General features: G+C 37.0%; 1 protein-coding gene across 2 annotated transcripts in view; it reads right to left on the bottom strand.

Moving 5' to 3' along the window:
* LOC110374811 (bifunctional heparan sulfate N-deacetylase/N-sulfotransferase) overlaps positions 1 to 21,764 on the bottom strand; it is a 95,381-nt gene that overhangs the window by 52,100 nt on the left and 21,517 nt on the right. The window contains exon 1 of one of the 2 annotated variants that reach the window (XM_021332693.3): positions 4,821 to 5,077. The exons of the other annotated variant lie outside the window; for it this stretch is intronic. The gene's annotated coding sequence lies outside the window, so the exon portion shown is untranslated. Of the gene's footprint in view, positions 1 to 4,820; positions 5,078 to 21,764 lie in introns of those variants that run through there. 2 annotated transcript variants of the gene reach the window in all.

Genomic DNA, 21,764 nt, shown 5'->3' with positions numbered 1-21,764 from the left:
ATATGGCTTATTAACTGATTCATTAAATAAGGACCCAAAGAAAATATCTATGAAAACAAAGTAATCGAAGTCAACAGATTTTATTCACAATGGTGTGATATGAATAACAAAACAGGCAAACAAACTTATTATCAAAACAAAAAATAGACGTATGTAATGTTGCCTTTATATCGGATCAAAAGACATTGGCCTCGCTTCAGAGATGAAGGGACGAACTTATTATAACTTTGCTCGTTCACCACACCTCGTCGTCACTGGGCTCGTTCAGAAAACCCGCATAATAATGCTACCATGAAACTCGTATAACACGAAGATCAAACTTCTAAAATATTGAACTGTGTGAATCAGACGATACGCTGGAAATGACAGGGGTCTTTTCGGATACCATTAAATATTTTCTGAAAGTGGACAACGGGTATTACTCCGTCACAACGGGTATTACTACGTCTTTGTGGTCCCACTGAAATGACACGTTATTACATTGAGAACATCGTGTCACTGCTACTGTTCAACTGAAATATTTATCGGATATAAATCAAACTCTATACCGAAATATTGAAGCAGAAAAATGTTGCGTTATTCAAAACTAGAGTTATAACATATCTATCGATCGTTTTTTTTGTACTATTTGTACGTTGCAACAACATAAAAATGCATGATTCATAAGGGTAGTTTATTAATCTCTTAGATTTAATTCATTGTAAAAGAGCTTTATGTTTTGCAGATAAAAAACGAGAAGCAAGCAAGGTATTGGAACATCGCAGAACCGTCGCCATTAGACTACGGAGGCGAATCCCACAATTCGCCCGCATATTTGGTCAAGATTAATTGCCCTTAACATCATCTGTCAACCCGAGGGACATTCTGTGGACATTTTGTTTGCTGTACAAATAGCTCAACATATTCGTCTTGTAGCACGTTATTAATTGTACTGCGTCTGGGTTTTAATATAGACATGGAGGTATTAAAGGACGCAGCAATTAATATAGGCACATTATATCATGATCCAAAATAATTTTCAATTCTTTATTCCAAGGCACACTCAGCTGCAATAAATAAATTGAAGTAAAGGTATGATAAACCGAAATGAAAACAGAGATGTAGCCATTACTTAGATAGATAGGTACAACATTGCATCATTGCGGTGGCTACTGCAGGTAATATTGAATTCGTATTCGCAGTGAAAGCGGCAGAGGGTAACAGCTAAGGAAAACAGAGTGTGCCGTTTCATAATTTATTTGTTGAATCTCTTACCTGGTTGTTTCATTTGCTAAATGCAAGTTGCAGGGCGAACAACAATCGAGCGTTAATTGTGATTCCACTAATTTGCATTGGCGCGACGACTTACCCGTGCTTGGCTGCCGCGCCCGCCCAACTTCTCTATAGCAAACAAGCTCGCGCCGCGCACTACGGCTATTTAAACAGGGACCCACCAAATCTGATTAAAATTAAGGTTTCATATAGCAGTGCAGGCTCTCATTTAGCTCTTTTTATTATTTTGTTTGCGTTTTAAGTATTATACCCATATTGATTACACTGCCTTAAAATTTCTGTTCGAACTTGTACTTAATGGATTTTCAAGTGCCTCTGTCATTTATTTACAACTTTAAAATCTTCAGATTAATCGAAAGTAATATGATTACTGAGCCGAGGTGGATACACCTCCTAAGATTTTCAATCTCGTTAAAACATTTAATTCGCTAACACCGCAATTGCATTGTAGGGAACACTGAACATTAATAACTCAAGTGCTATTTAATTGATCAAAGGCAATCAGTGGCACCGTTTCGATATTGATTCCCAGTATAGGCAACAATAACCCATTCTAGATTGCAAGGTAATGCAAGTAGCATACAGGTATCTCCAATTAACGCAGCATTGGCGCCATTAAATTCTTGTTATTGCCGAGTGTTCTCATGCATAATTAGTGGATTCACTTAACAGAAGCAGAAACGTAGTCTCGCAGTGCAGCTGTTTTAAAATGTCTGCCTGTGACGTTTTTAATGTAAACAGCATTGCTTGCATTAAATTATGCAAGTGGCACTGGCTTTACACGATTACAGTAAATTTATGCAAGACATTATCCGAGGACAGCGGCGTCGCATAACAACGCCTTCAGTGTCCGAGCGCACGGCCCGGCTCCTCGTCGGCGTCGCCTCCTTTATGAAAACCCTCACTATGATATATGGGGGTGTGCCGACACGTTATTGCCACCCTCCACGTCTTTTGTATGCAAACGTCACTACTTTTTATATTAGCCGTTGCAATATCAGTTGATTTAGGCAATCAATTAATTCGCTGGTATAGTTAAAGCGACATTATACCCGCTAATGACGATGGGTGGGGTAAGCGCGGGACGTGGACGCGTGATAATCTCCCAACCATTAGGCCCGACCACTCGCTCGCAAATCGTCCGCATATTTTGGCCAAGATTAATTGTTCTCGAATATCATCTATCACGGTGAGCTCTCTCGTGACCGTCGCTGGCAGTGCGTACGACGTTTTATTTAAGGCACAATAGGCCCCTAGAGCACCACAGTTGAGGTAATTAAATTTTTGTTAGAATAATGATACGGACCCGTAAAAACACGGTAAGTATTTTGGTAGAAAGAGGAACGAATCGCTTCGAGCCATTGTGGTTTATGAAGGTGAAACGAGGGGTGGTAATTAGCCAAATGACTATTTAATTTTTATGGAGGATTTAGAAAATTATCGGATTTCGCATAAACGGCGTAGGTATTTCTTTTTCATGAAACTAACAAGAGTTCTAAAATTACATATTCTTTTCGAGGTAGAAATTATATGACATTTTTTAAATGATTGTAGTTAATCAAGGGATCGTAAAATACGAAATTTATTTAAAGAAGCCATTCTAAGTACTAATTTGTTAAGACGAAATAAAGTCGATTACAGACTCTTCCGAAAGATAAAAATCCTTAGTTAAAAATACCCTTCGTCGAGTTTATTTCGTAACGGACAAGAACAAATTGAGTCAATCTTTTTTTTGCTGGAGACGAAAAACCGAAACGGTTCGCATTTCACCATTTTCAACGTGTAAAGTTCGAATATCAATCAAGTCGACCTTTTTTCAATAACGCTACCACAGGGATCCTTTCCGAACCAATTTTTCGAGTAATTTCGCTCTTAGATACAGTGTCCATTGGCTTTCACTGAGTTTGTTTGAACAAAACAATTTGTTGATGAAACTTTTTTTTCTGTATGTTTCGTGTTATAAATCTGTCTATAGCCATTCAATTGTGGATTGTTAGGAGTTTTAAATAACCGATTTGAAATCAATTGTTACAACTGACACGAACGAATTTGAATGATATGCCAATAAGTAGGTAATATATGGCCAAACGGCATACGTTAATAATGCGTCTATAGATAAATGGTTCCTTTGTATACTTAATGTAGCAAAAAATATATTCAAAAATATTATTCTCACGCACATCTAATGTCATAGCCAGCGGAAGTTAGGAGAACACCTTATTCTTTCTTCTTAAATCGCACGTACGAGAAAATAGGTAAGTCAGGTTTTCATAGAAGACTACGTTTCTTGAACTGCAAAGACATTTGCTAGTCAATCCTAATATATTTTAACGCCCACAAAAATATGTTAGTGTAGCATCATAGATCACACAGTGGTTTTGTTTTTGAGGTGTGCGAGGCAATGGCATAATACATTTAAACGGAATATAAATCAATTTACATTGTATTTATTATTAGAAAAAATATATATGTGGTTCTGTTTATGGCGCAAAGGATTGTAAGCCGCGAAAGGAGTTGATTAAAGAGCACCAACTGAGTGCGAGTGGCGACAATGAATATTCAGTGCATAAGCATAATACGACCGCAATCTTAGTGCGCGCCGACGTCGCTGTCTCAACTGCATCGCTGCCCATTTCTCATCTTAAATGGCGAGCAACGCCCGAACTACCCCTTATACATCCTTTTTTCATAACTTTCTTTATAAAGAACGAAGGACCAAATGTAGCTCGCTCAAATCTAATCCGCCAAATGACATCGATTCCGTACAAATTGCGGCCCGAAATAGGCTCCGATGTAATAATATCATCAAACACGCAGGCATGAATGAGATCCATCACCGTCTCTAAGAACACTGATATGGAAACTTTGTACGCGTAAGGGATACAGCTAGTTTTTTGCGGCCGAATTTTACGATCCTAATATTTGCGACCGGCCAAAGATATGCCTGTAAGTAACAGCATAATGCATGAATGAAAACGCTGACATCATATAACGTGAGCAGAATCTCCATATAGATTGCTAAACATCGCCTGATCGACAGATCCTCAGCCAAAATAAATAAACAGACTCTATTGAATGTTTACTTATCTCTCAAAATGCGAACGCATTTTATGTCACGAACACGAGTTAAATAAGACCAGTATTTTATCTCAAAACAACATTGTTAGGCAGCAATGAGATCGTGTGAAGACCCAACAAGGTTGACATAAATACCAATTAAAACCTTTGAACTCTCCCAGCGTGTATCAATTTATTTTAGGATATTCGTAGGATCTTCTATGAAACTTAATAATTCGATTAAAATCTAATAAAACAAACCTGACGACGTGGTGACTCAACGATGAAGGCAATATGGAAAATCACAAACTAATGTGCGATGAAATCATAAAGCGGTCGCGTGCGAAGGTAGGTACCACATTGTTCACTACCCCGCCATAAAATTCAAGGACAAAACCGATTCATGAATGTTGTATATATTTAAATTTTTTGTGCAAATATTGGAATCAAAATTAAATAAAAGTATAACAAAACATTCAAAATCGTCTTACCCTTTTTGCGGTTGATTACATTCGCAGACAGGATAAAGTTATATTTACACACTTAATTTTACTTAAAATCTTAATAATATAAAAGTTTTAAGTATAACAGCGTTATTTGTCTATAAACACATCAAAATTTTAGATAACAAAGAGGAAGCAACACTTATTGTCACACATTTCGTACGCGAATAGTGAGCGAGATCGCGGCGCGCGCCACACGTCCGACCTCGGTTGTGTCTGGGGCATACTGACTCTACTGACTCGAGTCTGAATTTTATTGGTGATACCGGAGGCGGCCAGCGATATCAAAGCGGGCGGTCGGCCTGTAGGGCGGGCGCGGCTACGAGAACTCTACGCTACGCGCTACGAGGCGAACAACAAAAAATGTTAAATAATATAAGCAGGAAGATTGTATCATTGAATGCGCGTTTTAGGTAAAACAATCTTCTTATGGAATTGAGATACTCTCTTATGCTAACAATACAGATAAAACCAAATGCTGGTAGCAGGAAAAGGAAAACAAAGCGTGTATGAAGCGGCGAATTAACTCAGTAAGCAAATTTTTCGCCAGTCTGGAAAAATATTCACTGTAGAAAAATTAGACAAGCTCCAACCGCGACAGTCCATCTATTTGGAGCCGACAACGTACGCTCGCGCCCTCGCGATACAAAGGCACGATCCTCCCCGATTAATACTAAGCACGCCAATAAATATTGATACTAGCTTCTTTGTCTTGCACGGAAGATTCGTTCCCTTTTATTAATGGGACACTCACGTTTGCCTGACAAATAGCGTACCTCAGATACGTTTTGGATTTCACATTATTTTGCTCCTGGCGTTGCTTTATTGTATCGATATATTCGCATTATTACGTTAATGTAAGCGCATTTTGATGTTCTTGTGACTTTCTTATTACCTACTTTCGCGAAATATGTGGCTTTATTGTGTTATTCTTATACAACGAACTGTCTTTTATTAAATTCGATGGGAAAAATCAGTCTCAATTCCCATGAGAAGTAGGTAAATATGAACATGTGCGGTAACAAAGGAGGCGAAACTGAAATATCTCATGCTCCTGTAATAACACTCCATGCTCTTAAAACCGGAAGATAGTAGCAATAAGATTGCCGATAGAAGCATCACTCTGGCTTCTTGACAAACAATTCTCGTATAGCTTCCATTACTTCTAATTACAAATATAGGGGATGAATACTTATCGACATGTACTTTAGAACGCTAAATATAATCGAAGACGTCTTTGGCGTTAGCGAACAGATCAGCGAATGAAAGGAGCATACCTAATTAATGTATGCCGCTCGAACCAAAGGCTTTGACGTGATATACAATGTAATCCATCGATTCAAAATATTTTGCGCGCTCTTTATTCTATTACTTCGGTTTGATAATAATATACGCGTCTGACATTCGAGACCTCTAGTTGTCATTAGGGACGATCGGCGACCTATAGACTTCCAAGTATTAGGTTCACAACACCTCTAATGATCTTATATTCGGGCTGTTTATACAGATGGTATTGAATATAGAAGTTACTAGAAACTTTATGATATTTGAGAACAGGGTTTGGGTTCAATTCTCTGGTGGGTTAGTCAGTAATGAGTTTGTCATTGCCCTGTGATATAGGCTTATTGAGTTAAGAGGATGATTGATAGGCAATTTACAAAAAAGAACTTAAACAACTTCACAAGAGATAGCATAAGGCAAATCGAACCTCACGAAACGCAACCTTCCATTTATGAAGGTATCAAATATATATGTAGCAACTATACTATGCGCAAGCTAAAGAGTATCATTGTTGTTTTCTTTAGCAGCAGTGTCCTGTATATTTTAAACACCTCTGCTTAGACTCGTGTCACGTAACGTGGCGCGTTCATCATGGCCGCTGCGACGGGCACAAGTGCCGCTTGCTAGAGAACAGGCGTCCTGAACATTATGGCCACAGTGTTGCCAGATGTCACCGCTTTTCTAGGACGTCCTGACCGCTCGCGCTCTGACTTACGAGAAAATCTGACACGAATGTTAATATCGAAGATAGTTTCGATCCTTTTAAAAGTAGTAAAACTTAATCCGAGCTTTTAATCTAAAATACTCTGTCACGTTTATATAAAACTTTCTATGTGGTGAAAAGTAATAAAAAAACACCTATGCGCTTTTTTATTTTGAAAAACATAAGTGGCATTTAAACTATAAAAATGCATTGTGTTTGAGACGCTAAACAAAAAATATGCAATTCAGAACGGTCTTAAGTTGAAATATAATATAATTGGACACCAAAAGTTATCCTTTTAAGCAAAACTAGAAGAAATTTTAATCATAAGCTACGATAAAGCTGCTCAATAGGGACTATTTACCATTTAAATTCAGATTAACGAACTTTTGCACCACCTGTAATAAAAGCCAGTCCCGAAATCTGCTTTATTGGAGTTGGCAACACTAATTACGGCTCACTCTCCGACAACAGGCGAGAAAAAGCAAAAGCGAAAAAGATCCTTATTCTTTTATTGCGCTTCGTCCTCTACAATTGGTATTACGACAAATGTATGAAGATGAGCCTTGGAGGCCTCACCTTTTTATTGGTCATTAAATCCAACCATGCCTCCGAGGAAACAATAAATCATCGATTTATTTCTGTGATGACTATGTTGCTGTAATAAAATAGCAATAAAAATGGCAAGTATCGATTACTACGTCATCAAGATTGTGGAATCGTAATCACTTGTTATTTACGAAGCTGTATTTGTACTAGAATGTCAACGACTATAAAACTCCGATTTAATCAAAGTGAAGCGACATAATCACATTATCTGCTTACATAGAAGTTTTTATCAGGTATCAGGATTAGGTCGCGATTTTAAGTATGTATATGGCAGACGTAAAACATTCATTGCTATTTCTACAGATTTATAGACAGCAAAGTTATGAATTTTGTCCCAACTTTCGATTGAGGTTAACAATCCACAACGGACGATTATAGCACTCGGCCTTTTTCTACAACGTGAAATGAAAGACAGCGTGCACAATAGCAATTAAGTGACAAAAACTGCGGATTACCCGCGTGGAAAGACACGCGTGTTGAAGAAAGTGATAAATGTGTTAGTGGCGGCTACGTTTGTGGCAAGCAAGGATGGGTATCAGTGCGCGCGATGATTGCATGTACGGCTACATTCACGCAATCACCAGAAGCAGCACAGGCCATCCTCACGCGATGTACCGTCCCTACACTTCGCAGCCATGATCTACCCTCCCTTTCTCGCTCACAAACGGCGAACTCGTAAAATTTTCTTTTTATTTTTATTGCACGTAGATAACACGGCAATGCTTGATAGGCATGAATTATTTCCTTAATTATTCTTCAGTAGCTTCTTTCCCGGTTTGACATAATAAATAGTGCACGATTCTTTATAATTAAATGGACCGAATTTAAGCCTTTTGTACAGTTACATTTTCTTAACAAAGAAATGGTTACTTTTGCATTATATACGAGTGACCTACACGGAATAAGCTCCATGTTTTCGATGGTTGTAATGTTTCAGATAGAGGTACATAGTTTATTCCTTCGGAGGAATAATTAAATTTTAATATTTAAGGCTGTGCTGATAGTTCGTAATGAAATTCTGTCAGCAACGTGACAAAGGTCAGCCTCGACCCATCGCGTGATTAAACCCAAGAATTAACTGTATATTATTTTTCACTTGTTCGATATACTATTGGGAAAACTAAATCATACGCACGGCTGGTACCTATCCCTCATATACCTAGCTCTACTCCATGTAATTGAAAATACATGGTAATATTAAAATTGAGTATATCCTAGAGAGCGTAAACGTTGTGGAGAACATCCAACAGAACCCCCAGACTGTTGTCGAGAAGATAAAGTGGAGTTTTCCAATAACAGCGTGAGAACTTGTAAACAACATGCATTAATGATGCAACGACTGATAGTTGAACGTATATGCAACGTTCGAGACACTCCAAACATCCTTAAGTACTTACGAACTGGTAATAAAATGAGAAACGTAAGCGCGTGTTCGGGCTTGGGTACTTTTGCATAGAATTCGGGGAAAATTCAACTGTTCCAATTTTGCTTGAAAGCTTATGTCCTATATTGTCTGATAATGTACAATGGACTCAATTTACAAGGCTTTTATGGTGACTTTTATTCAAGTTTCAGAGTGAAGGCGTACATTAGCAAGCAACGTACATCGATAGAGATGACACGTCATCTCATGTTCAACGCGTCATGCTTTTAATGTGTCGCTGAATAGGTACGTGTGCTCCATCGCACCAAGTATAAAGTTTCATACGCATATAACAACGGAGGCTTTTAGCCACCTTGCACTCGCTGTAGTAGTTTCATTTATGAAAAGCTTTCAGGTTCGACACGGTTAACGGGAAGCTCTATTCAAATCGCCTTTCCTTTCGACAAGCCTTTACATAAATCAAGTATTGAATAAACTATTTTCTCCGCTGAAGATTTGTTCCCATGTAGCCTGTTGTCTATTTATCTATTTTGCGCTTTATCGGGTTGGTTTTGTTTCAGAATTTGAAGCTACGTTGACTTTGTTTTGTTGAAGTAAATCAAATACATTTTCCACTAATAGAACCAATGAACAAAATATGTAGACGGATAGTTATGTATTACCAAAATTTCGTTGTCCTAGCTCCGGGGATTCGATTAAATGGCCGATAACCAAACATAACCTAACGTAAACTAACCTAAACGGAATCCCTAGAGTCTTTGTCAAGATAGTGAGTTTGTGTAAGGGATTTTTACTTATTCCGCAGAAGCGGAATAAACATTTTTTGCTCACGGATTAGTTGTGATCCCATGGACTAATACCACGCAAGGGTTTTGGCATGATATTATAGAATGTTCCGAGTCATCAGTCTACGTGGAATTCCTTTTTTATTTAGCTATGGGATTCAGTAAAAGGGTTGTGTCGAAGTCAGCTGATGTTGTTTTGTTTGGCTGGGATAACCACATTTTTATCCATATGCGATGCTTGTTTGTGACTGGAAAATAAAATGAGTTGAGAGAGAACATTATTATGTTGTAGCTCAGTCGGTAATTTTTAGAACTAATTCTTCGCGAAATTAGAACTCCAATACCGATTTCCGCGTCATTAGCTTAGCACAATTTTCTGTATAATTCAATTGGAAAACGGGAGTTTAAAGTAAAAATATTGTTGGAATCGACACGGTTGATTGGACGCCTGCGCAAATAGATAGGGCAGTCCAGCCGCAGCGGTGCATAAGCTTCGGGGCGCGTTCGTGACGGAGGTAAGCGGCTCAGGCGAAGTGCTACCTCGATCTTCAGGAGCTACAATGAAAAAGCTTTTACCCTTAAAGTAGAAATCAGTTATAGTACGCTTTTTTTAATAAATGTGTTATGGATGAATCAGGAAGGTTGTTGCTCGTGGTACTATGTTGTAATTTTAATAGAAGGAATTGTCTCTATGGAGGGCTCAATAGTAAGCGCTCGATTGTGCTTGATAGAAGACATAACTTTAAGTATCTAGGTTATTAGATTGATCAGCATAGCTCATTTTACTTTTCTCAAGGCGCAAGTAAGTAATTATAATCACAAGGAAGTTCATATCATTGACATATGCCCGCTATAAAATTATTCATACCCTAGATCTTAAACAGACTTACGTTTTAGACTTGCACCTGAGTTCGAGTATCATGATTATTTTATTTACAAGTGAAATTACTTTAAGTGCCTTGTGTTTAATCTCGTAGGGTGAGCCAAATTAAATGTCACAGTTGGTCGTAATGTAAGTGATTTTAATATATGAAGAACTTTGTTAATCTGTTTGGTTTCACAATCTGTAATGAATCTTGCTGTTATGACTTGATTAAATCGTTTTGGCAATATCTGCAAAAACAATACCTAAGAATACGATTGAATTGGGTACGCATTGTTATTTGTGCGTTATGTATGTAATGGTATTGTACGGGCTCATTGCACTTTTGATGAGAAACAACTGAAAAGTATTTTGTTTTGGATAATAGTATTGATCTAACAACATGATATTGCATACTAATCTGTATTTTTTATATACTAATACATATACCTATACTTACAATATAAATCGGTTTACTATTGCGTGTATAAATGCACAAGATTTGGAACGAACAAGAATTTTCCCAAGGCAAAACCCGTAGCGGAGTGCAACGGATAAAACTTTTTTCATAAAAGTACAACGAGGCAGTGGGCTGCGAAGAAAGAGCGAACAAGTGAACAGTTGTCGAGGTTACTTATTAACTTTTATAAGTTCAACATTTTATATTATTTGCATTATTGGCAATACAACTTACTAAGTCACTGGAGGGAATACGTTTAGCAAATAGAACAATAAAGTCGATATTATGAACATACGCACAAATGTAATTTGATCTCCAGGATAATATGTGCCTAATTCCATTTGCAGAATCAAATAACAGAACAAATCAAATTTATTTGCGTTATTGGGAAAGTATAAGGTTGCAAATTTCGTTTAAATCAGATTGTAAAACGAGGCAGACAAACGTACATAAATAGAGAATAAATTCAACCAAAGAATGGTAGAGACAATGCCAAGAATGTAGAGGAAAGTTTTTTCATAAATGTGCAAGGAGCGAACAGCTGACGACTGGCTCCGGGCGCTCTGTCTCACTGTACCCGACTTTCTGGCAAATGTGTTAAAACGGGAAAGTATCTCGAGAATTCTATCCTTAGCCCGAGGCAATACGTATTACGGAAAAAAACTGTTAAATGTTCCGTTCGGAAGTCGAAAACGATTTCATGAAAGCAACATCTTCAAAGGGAAGTTTTCTTATATTAACGTTCAACCTGCTTTAAAATTTTTCGTAATGGAAGTTAAATCCGCGGCATCAAGGGCGATGCTTATCAAAGCTTCAGTTTATATTCAAAATTGTACGGTGGAAACGGTTGTGACAACAGTAACAGAATTGACTTTGATTGATGACGTAACCTATGCTGCGCACTGTAAAATGATTCGATGATGGATGGCAAAAAAACAACAATAATGAATAGGCGCAGAGGCAATCGTGTTTTGACACAAAAACAGGTTTCATGGCTTTTTGAATAACAAAAGCATTTATTGTCTACCAAAAGTCTATAATGCACAATTATAATGATTATTCTAAAATATATACCTACAGCATGTTCATATTTCTAGTGAACAATAAGTTCAATAAGCCTTTCACAAAGCATACGAGCAACATTCAGTTCCAAACTTAACTATAATAACTACCTATAATTGGATTCCTTACCATTACAACAAACGGATTGTCGTGTCTAAACTAAATCAAACTTTGTTTCCGCCGGGAGTCACCGTCGAGTTGCCGTCGCGTTGCCGTCGTTACAGGAGATATTGGGAACAAACTATAACCCATTTTAGTTCATTATCATATTGCTGCTACCAACAGTCGAAGCTACGGAAGGAGCGCTTAAATTGCGCAACAGAGACAAGATATGAATAGTTCAAGCCTCGTTAAAAGTTTAACGTGCACTGTAATGAAGAGGGTGCCTATCGGTTCGCATACTAAGATACAAAAACTAGTAAGTATGTGGTTCCAATCGATTACGTTTTCGATGTAATGAATGAATTAAAATTCAAAGAAGTGTTATGAAATGTCAGCCGCATTGTCAATGCGACATGTGTCCGAATTAATTATATTGCAAAAATGAGCCGCACAATTAATGAATAATACATGTACGTATCGTAGTCATCCATGCACATCGGTGCAGCTACGCTGATGGAGAGAGTGAATGACGGGAAAGTGAAATCGCTATATTTCATATCTTCGGGTTACTCAAACGTTACAGATACGTTAATTTTCGATGCTCAGAGCATATGTTTTTTCTTTTTCAAATATTAAAAACACAATATAAATGATTATTTCAATAGGAATCGTAAAATATTATAGCGTTGGGCATTAGACACAAATCTTGAACAGACGTCGCCACTTAAAATAAGCTGGCACGATTTCAAGTGCCGCCAACCTGAATGCGAAGTATTCAGTTCATCAAAACCAGATGTTTCCGAGTCCTATGTAAACACGGAAATTTACGCGGCACGTATGATTAAGGCTCCGCACTTCGAAAACATCAGTTTTTTCGTCGGGTAGTATGAGGCCTGGATACATTCTATAGATCAGAAAATTTAACAGTGAGTAGTCGAGGATATTGACCAGAGAATATGAAAAAAACCTACTAAAAAAATAGTCTCACACATAGAAAAAAAAAGGCTTGAAAATGCCTCTCGAAAAATTTTCGTCAGCTAATTCTCAAAATATTCAATGGTAACCTACATGTTTTATCACTAAACGATAGAATATTTCCTAAGCTAAAGAAAAATACCACATATATATGGCTTTATAAAGCACATAAGGAGAAATATTTAAAAACGTATAAAATTCAATGTCAATTTTCATTTCATGAATTTTACCTTCTATGAACGGCGTTCCGCCGTGAAGACGAATGGTCATGTCGCTTTGTCATCCAATGACAGTTCATCCTTCGTATTCCCAAAAATAATATAAAAAAAAATATTTGTAATAACATCCTATAAGTTCTTTTTTTATGACTGAAAGTGGATTTATTTTAATGTACTACATATAATTAGCTCCAAGGAAGATGATCATGAGTGTTGTGGATGCTTTACTCTTACAAAAAAATGTTTTCAAGCGTATGATGTGAGATTACAGTTTTAGACGCCTTCCACGGGTCTTAAAAAATAGGAACATTAAGATAATGACCGTTAAACTCAGGTAAATATGTGATTCCATTCACAAAATTTATTTATTTTCCAAATATTTATTTGTATTAGATTGTTAGGTTGTTTATTGCAAAACGTAGTTGTCGTGGTAGCCGAATTTAAACTGTCATTGCTTGACGCGCAAGGAGGTTTGTGTTTGTAGTAATTTATTTTGGAATCTGACTAATAAAGAAATTAAAAATGATTTATTTACGATAGCGAAAAAGAATAATTTACGTGAGAACGTCGAAAATAATTAATTATTCCGTAATGAGTAAAAATATGAAGTAAACATAGAAGTTTTGTTTAGGATATCATATCAACCATTTCGGATGATAGAAAAAACGATTTATAAAATTTATATATTATTATGATACAAAACCACTTATTTGAATTTCTACCTAGGTGATCATTCTTCAGTTCAAGACTACTCGTAAAAGCAGTTGGACCCGAAATTAAAAATAAACCTGATCAAAAAAGCCAAATAGAGCTTCATTGGAAGCGGTGAAACAAAGAACTAACAAAAATGTATAGCAAAATGTTGCTATGTTGCCATTCAGAAAGTAACGGGTTTGCGAAGATATGACTATTTTAAAGAGCATTTTCTCTAATTTCCTGGGTTCATGTCTTAGGGTCGGTTCATATCTAACGGAATATGCGTCGCGTATTATCGGTCGCGTAACGCCAGAACTGACAAATATACGGTAAAACATTCAATCATTCACACATAACCGATGATGCGTTAGTGCGTCGACCATACATTTACGATACGCTCGACGCATTTTCCGTCAGATATGAACCGACCCTTAAAATTACGATGTATTTTTCGCGACCTTTTTTATAAGATTGCTTGGAGGCAGTTTTACAACCACACTTCTGTAATGAAGCTAACGATGTGCCTATTTCTCAATATTGTGAATGTTTTGTGCAGTACACAACTGTTTTCAGTCTGTCAGTTATACAAGGCGTGGAAATGGTCTCTATGCCTTGTATGCCTATGCAAACAATATTTGGCAGGGAAAATCATTACAACGAAAAGTCCTTTGGAGTTTGGGCGTTCCTTACGGCGGCCAGCCATGAAATGGTATCAAATGATAGCTCTAGTAGTAATTAGAAATAACTTTTACTATGGGCGCTATCCCGCGGGACATTTAGGAAAAAGATATTCGGTTATTTTGCATCAGAAATGTATGAGCTGAGACATCCATTTTTTCGCAGTTTTTGATATAAAATTAACTTAATTCTGTTATTTCGTAGGTATTTGTTTTGTTATTTCTAATCAATCCTGATCATCTAATATAGGTTTCTATTAAAGTATTTTTTTGTTCTTGTATGAAAAGTAGCTCGTCGCTAAGTAGCGATTTCTTCAATGTTACAGAAAGCACTTCTAGCTATGCTTATGTGGACCCGGCGGGTTATTCCCGGTAACGCCCTTTCGTCGACACTGTGGACGATCGGGAAAAAAAGTTTCGTTCGTTCACAGTGTTGACGAACGCTACTTATTATTTCGGGTAATTCCCATTCGGTAACACCGTCGTCAACACTGTTGACGATCGGGAAAAAAAAGTTTCGTTCGTTCACAGTATCCATGAATGCTGGTTTTTATTTTTAAAATATAGAAATAAAAATAAAACGTCATGGATTTTTAAAGTGTAAAATAGTTATTATGAACATGATAAGGCTATTTTTTTATTTTCTAGTTAATTGTGTTTTAAAAGATCCAACATAATCCATTAAAACATTTAAAAAATCCAAATATAGGTAAAAACCAGCATTCATGGACACTGTGAACGAACGAAACTTTTTTTTCCTGATCGTCAACAGTGTTGACGATAAGAACGAAAGGTGTTACCGAACGGGAATTTCCGAAATAATAGTAGCGTTCGTCAACACTGTGAACGAACCTGGTCCCGACTGTCAACAGTTCACGAAAGGTGTTACCGAACGGGAAAACCCGTCCTAGCTATATGTTTATTCACCTTGGACAGTTGTTATGAGTAATCAGAACCCGTTTAAGGCGTACCTTTTAACTGGGTTGTGTGACAATAGGTGGCAAAAAAGTTCAAAGTTCTTCGGTTTTAAAGTACATCACGGAGATAGAACTTCATAACAGTAATTATAGGACCACACTTATGACCACACTACATTCGTTAGTACCAAAATCATCGCTGGCCGCTGATAGTCCGGGCTCCATAGAGATTTGCCCATTGTCCTTTAAGAGGACGAATTGGAATTTTTGGCGCCAAGGATTTCAATTTTTCTCAGTAAATACAAAACGGATCAAAATACAACTTGGTTACCTGAAAGTTCATGATATAAACCTTATTTTGTTAGAAGTAGAAACATGATTAGGTAACTTTTATAACAGAGAAAAATATATCAATCATACCTCTTTTTAAAAAGAGATTCACATATTATGGGCATACGGGACCGATTTAAGCCTCTTAACTTTTTTAGTAGTTGAGTATATACATACTCTTTAAAATTGTAGAAGGAATTTTTATCAAATTATCATTTCTAAATAATAAAATTACAAAACCATTTTGTCGCTTACGACTTTTAGTTATAAGCTAGCGCGCGTATTGTTATCCTCGCCCCGCTCAGACGCTCCGACCCCTTTTGGCGCCTTAGATGCGCGTGCCGGTTATGGAATTATTGTTGACCAATTCCTCGCCTTAAGTAGTTGTTATTCAAAATCCAAAATTACCTGTAATCTATAAAAACTCTTATCTCATACCATATTCTATTTTGACCTTCGTAGGAATATTAATCAAAATTATAAATGAGACGTCTGTTTGGGAACATATTAATGTGAATCATTTGTTTGCGATTTCTAAAAAATCTAAGAAAATTATTGCAAGATTATTATTTGGTAAAAAAGTTTAGTTTCCTACTGACTACCTTATTCCATCCAGTGAACACAGGCAAGGATACGAGTTATGTCAAAAATCAGTTGTCGACTGTTTTCGTATCGGCGAAAACGTGAGCGGCGCCCCGAAGTGGGCTCGTACCTCACCCCCTCAGGTTGTCGATTTTGACAAGACAAGGAGCCTTAAACACTATCCTATAATGAGTGTTTACAAAACTGTTTACTTATTAAACACCAACATTTTAGTATCGGCAGTAACCCATACAGTTGTTTCTGTAAATACAAAGTTTATCGCGTGCCAGGAGCGAATCAAATTGAATTATAATCGAATGTTCCTAACGAACACTTGTTTTGTTTGAAAACTTACATAGAGCGTCAACAAGACATCCTAGTTACAATATCAGCCTACAACATAGTTGATCAACATATGGGTCCTGTCTCTGTGATATCTAAAGATTTGGTTATCATTTCCTTGTATCCTTATCCTTACTGGATCCGAGTTGCTTACCCTGATCAGTTCAACAGTTATGAAAAATCATGAAACAATTTTATCAATCCATCACAAAGGAGGAACGATGTAATAAAAGGTTATTACCTTGGCAGCTTTATTATTTTCCGATCGACATGATTACATTGTAAAAAATGAGTGTAATCCACGAAGCCGAAACATTGAAATCGGAAATTGTTTCAGAGGGTTGTAGCCTGCCGATTTCGTAAGAGACGATCTTCGGAATGCTTATAAAAATTCACAGTGGCCACGCTTGGGGAGGTTCGACGACATTAAACGTTTTAATGTTATAAACAAACAGTAGATGTTGGCCATGGTCCAACTGGGCTGGGCGCCGGCGCTACCGTTACGTTAGAACTGCGTCCCGTTTCAGATACACCTATTGCTCTATCGCATAGTTGATATTAAGATCTGCGGCTAATGAATGAAAGTAGTTTTATATCTTATATTTTATCCTAGTTTAATTCAGTAATCCGTAACGTCCTCTTTGTCTTTTAAGATTAAAATTTCGTCATAATTAAATTCAGAATACAAATAAAGACTGAAGACATAATCCCAAAATGCAATAGAGCTGGAGGTGCCCTTGTCTCTATTTCCAACGTCAAACAATTAAATTATAAAATTAATCCGCAAAGAGGTTGCCTATTTATATTGTAAACTTGCCCAGTTTATTCTCGGCTTCAATTAAATCGTGGCTAAGCTCGCAAGTTGCGCAGTTATAGAGGTACTATTATCTGCATGAAATTTGACTCACAAACCGCAGTCTCCCTAGTGGTAGTGGGTCGACATAACTCGACCCAAGTTGAAAGCTTTAATTACGTGGACTGAGTTGTTCACGCAGGTGACTCCTTAATTACAGGGCCGAAATTGAGCTGCCCATTCAACTGACACGTTTGCAAACGGATTATCATGACCTATATCCAAAACTTTTATACATAGCTTATAACATACATAAAACCTTCATCGTTGTCAGGAAACACATCCACAATGACACTGATTAAAAAATTACTTGACCCGTGAATATTTTAGGCACGTGACACACCTACCATAATCGACAAAGCTGGGTATAATCGCATCATGTTCTCAAACTAATGAAATAATTAACATGTAGATTGACTAAAGTGGAGATAAAGCAGCCTTTTTCGAGTTTGAACCTTCTTAAATTGCAACTTTTCGATCTCAAGAAGGTAAAATTGATTATTACTGCAGACTTCACAACTTTCGCGCTAGCAAATTGTGTTAGGTGTACTAATTAAAAAACTTAATCTATTTACTTGCGAAGCCTTTGACGGCAGATTATCTAGAAAATTGCCGCGATTATTAAATTTGAGTCTTACAATAAGGTTTTCTATAGTAATGTGATGTCATTACTTGGTAATAGAATTGCTGCGCCTTTCATTGAATAGTGTCTGAAATCGAATCTACGTGAAGTAATGGTAATAAAAGAGGTACAGTGATAGTTACGACATTTAATAATTTCTCGTAATAATCTTGCAGATTCTTGAGAGCTTTGTAGTGTTCATATGACAACTACCTTTATGTCATGTTCATGTCAACCAAACCGTAGCAAGTATGCAAGTTTGTAAGTTTATTTAATTTCTCAAACGTAGGTAACTAAATCCCTGTCCGATATCTTCCTGTTCCCGAAGACAACTAAATTAATTCAAGCTACTATTTCTTGGATAGAACTGTAGGTTTAAGTGGCATTATACCGTACGCATTTAACGGGTACGGAAATTAGCATTCAAACAGGCAACTGTTTCAACAAGTGAAACCATTTTGGAGTTAACGATGCCGCTTTGCCGAGATAACAAACGAAATTGTTATGATGCAGGCTCAGACTTTGATGTTGTTAAGACTCCTGCTGTTTGGTTGAGAGTACGCACACCAAATATTGACACCCAATTGACATACTTATACCCGTAGGTAATGACACTAGGGTGAATGTAATAAAAATCATACATGGTACGTTTTGATACGGAATTATTTAGTGTACATATTTTGGTAAGATTTTGTCTTTTGTTTTAACGAATAATTGGATTATGAAAGGTTTTCAGGTAAAGTTGTAGATTGGTAAAGGCCGTAACACGTAGGTTCGTAATTTCAATATATCATGATCACACATGAACGGTAGCAAAACAAGCAGATAAACTGCTTAAGTCCTGAGGAATCCTATCAAAACCAAGACCTCATGTATTTACTGCGAGATCAGGTTGATGTTCAACTAAATGGAGATTGATGTCAAAATAAAGTCTAGATCAAAAATATCATAGCAGCACATTGGAAAATCTATTGGATACAGCTAGATGTCACCCACGACTTTTACTCCATATAATAGTCACAAATAGGCGCACATATTTGCTATTCCGCCTACGCCTGCCTGTTTGAACAGCCAATTGACTCGTAGCAATACGTTTTGCTTTTGGTACGTCAGCCGTGCACGCGCTTCAACTATTTAATACGACTTCTGTGACTTTTGATTCAAGTAGAATTTATTGCTTTAAGCATATTTACTTTTTCATCAATCAACCTAATCGACGGAAAACCGAATCAACCTAGCAATGTAAATATGAGAAAGTTCAACGATCTTGTTTTTTCGTTGTGAATCTTTATGTATGTTATACAAATAGGAAATCATTTGTGAAGCAAGCAATGATAAAAACTGAATTGTATTTCAATTAACGGTTGCTCGTGTAAAAATAAATTAAAGATTAGTTTATTTTTCCATTATTCATGATTAATTTATAAAGCTTTACGTAGACAGCAAGAACCAGTGCAGCGAACAATACTCGCTCGATGAGTTGCGTGACATTTACCTTTCGTCGAATGTGTCACGTTTTCACGATAAATTCGATACTCCAATTTGTTTTGTTCTAATATTGCAACCCGAAGGCATAAAGTCGATGTTTTATGCACGCAAATTGAACACGATATGCTGCGGTATTGTATTTTAGTCGATTGCAATATATTTATAAGCTTTCAATTTTAAGTAGTTGCGGATATAAGTTACGGTTTTGTTATGAAATAAAAAAAAAATATGTTTGAAGCATGCAGTACATACACTCATCGACTAATAGCATAACAATCCGAATCTAAACAATGAAGCCAGACTGGGCTTTTGTTAATTTTCATGATTTTGGAGTGCAGAAGGGACTCGAGTATGGACGTGTACTAAATTTTCACACAAATTAAAAAGGTTGTAGCTTCGAAGCCGCATTATTTCGGCCGGTCTATCCCTCGTGAATCCAATTTGTGGCTCCGGACGCGACGTCTCTTCTAATGGGATTTCGGCCTCGTTCTAAAAAGGCTATTTACACATTTCAACTACCTCATAATACGCTATTAGCTGTATACAAACAAAACAACCAGTGTTGATTTTTAATAACTTAATGAGGAAATTGAATGAAGAACAAAAACATTCATGACGAGGTTTTGATCCGACGCCAAGAAAGGTTATGTACCTACGTCGCGCTTGTCTTGCGAAGAACATACTCTCTCTTAGGATAACCTGTATCTTTTCAGATCATAAATTCTCATTTTTCAGGCAGGCAGGTTTCCTGTTTTTAAAACATGAAGTAATGGTATATTTTTTCGAATCGAAAGTGGGTCATACTTTTACGCATTAAATCTTGATCTTTAGATTTGATGCAAAAACACAACACGTTTGGTAAAAAGCTCATTAAAAAAAGCTGATTTCCCCGCCGGTTTAATTAAGCCCGGAAATTAAACGTGGAAGTTGTCCCGGAACGAATCAATGGAGAGAAAAATTCTTGATTGGACGAAGTTTTTTAATAGGCGAGTTAATCAACAGGGATATTTAGCAAGTGATTTTCTGTAACATGCACGCGAATGCTGGGCGAAACTCAAATTGGATTTGAAACGATTCAGTGAAATAAACACGAGTTAATTCCAGGTCAATTAACCTTCTAGCATATTTACTCACTAGATACGTTCCAGGTAATTGCTTCAGGTGACAGAGCTTTCTCAGGTTCGATTTTATTAAAAATGTTTGAAATGAGTAAACGTCCCGGGCTAGGTAGTTGTGAGTGACAAACGAGCGGTTGAACACCGGCTGCGTCTTCAGGCGAGTCCGTCACGTGCTCTCGGTAAATAAAATACGTTCCAGTAAGCTGGCCCGTCTTACCCGCCCCAAAACCAAACCCGGGATGACAAATCTCATTCCGCATGCAAATTTCACGGTCTCGTCTTGAGCAACCTTTACGATGTTTACTCTACTGAATTATAATTTTTATGGTTTGAATATAGTCCTTATTAAATGTTGGGATCAACTCACTCAAATGACTAACGAGTTTTAACTTTAATATTAATACTTAAAGTTTATTATTGCTTATCGAGAATAACTGCTTGTGGAAAGCAGTGGATGCGGGTTGCTCAAGATAGAGCAAAGTGGCGAACTTTGGGTGAGGCCTCTGTCCAGCAGTAGACGTCTTACGATTCAATTTATTATAATCTATGTGTCAAAATGCTAAATAAATATTTTTCTAAATAATCATGAGCTACAATCATGAACAGGGCACCCCTGCACGTGGTAGCGAAAGAGCGACTTATCCGAAAAGAGCGGATGCACGCGGAATCGCAAAGTAGTAAATCAGTTCATTGTTGTGAACGACTGAATATTCAGTTACCCACGGGCATTTCGGTGAATAACATTTGCATCTAGATAAGTCTGCGAAAGTGATCGCATGACCTATTCACTGCATTGTCTTAAAAATATATTTTTAAAGTTTTCTGGGTCATAGTAGTAAAAAATACAAAAAGTCGAAAAGGCTTTT

Source organism: Helicoverpa armigera, chromosome 4 (assembly GCF_030705265.1).
Source record: "Helicoverpa armigera isolate CAAS_96S chromosome 4, ASM3070526v1, whole genome shotgun sequence".
NCBI lineage: Eukaryota > Metazoa > Arthropoda > Insecta > Lepidoptera > Noctuidae > Helicoverpa > Helicoverpa armigera.
This window is presented reverse-complemented; position numbering and strand designations above follow the sequence as displayed.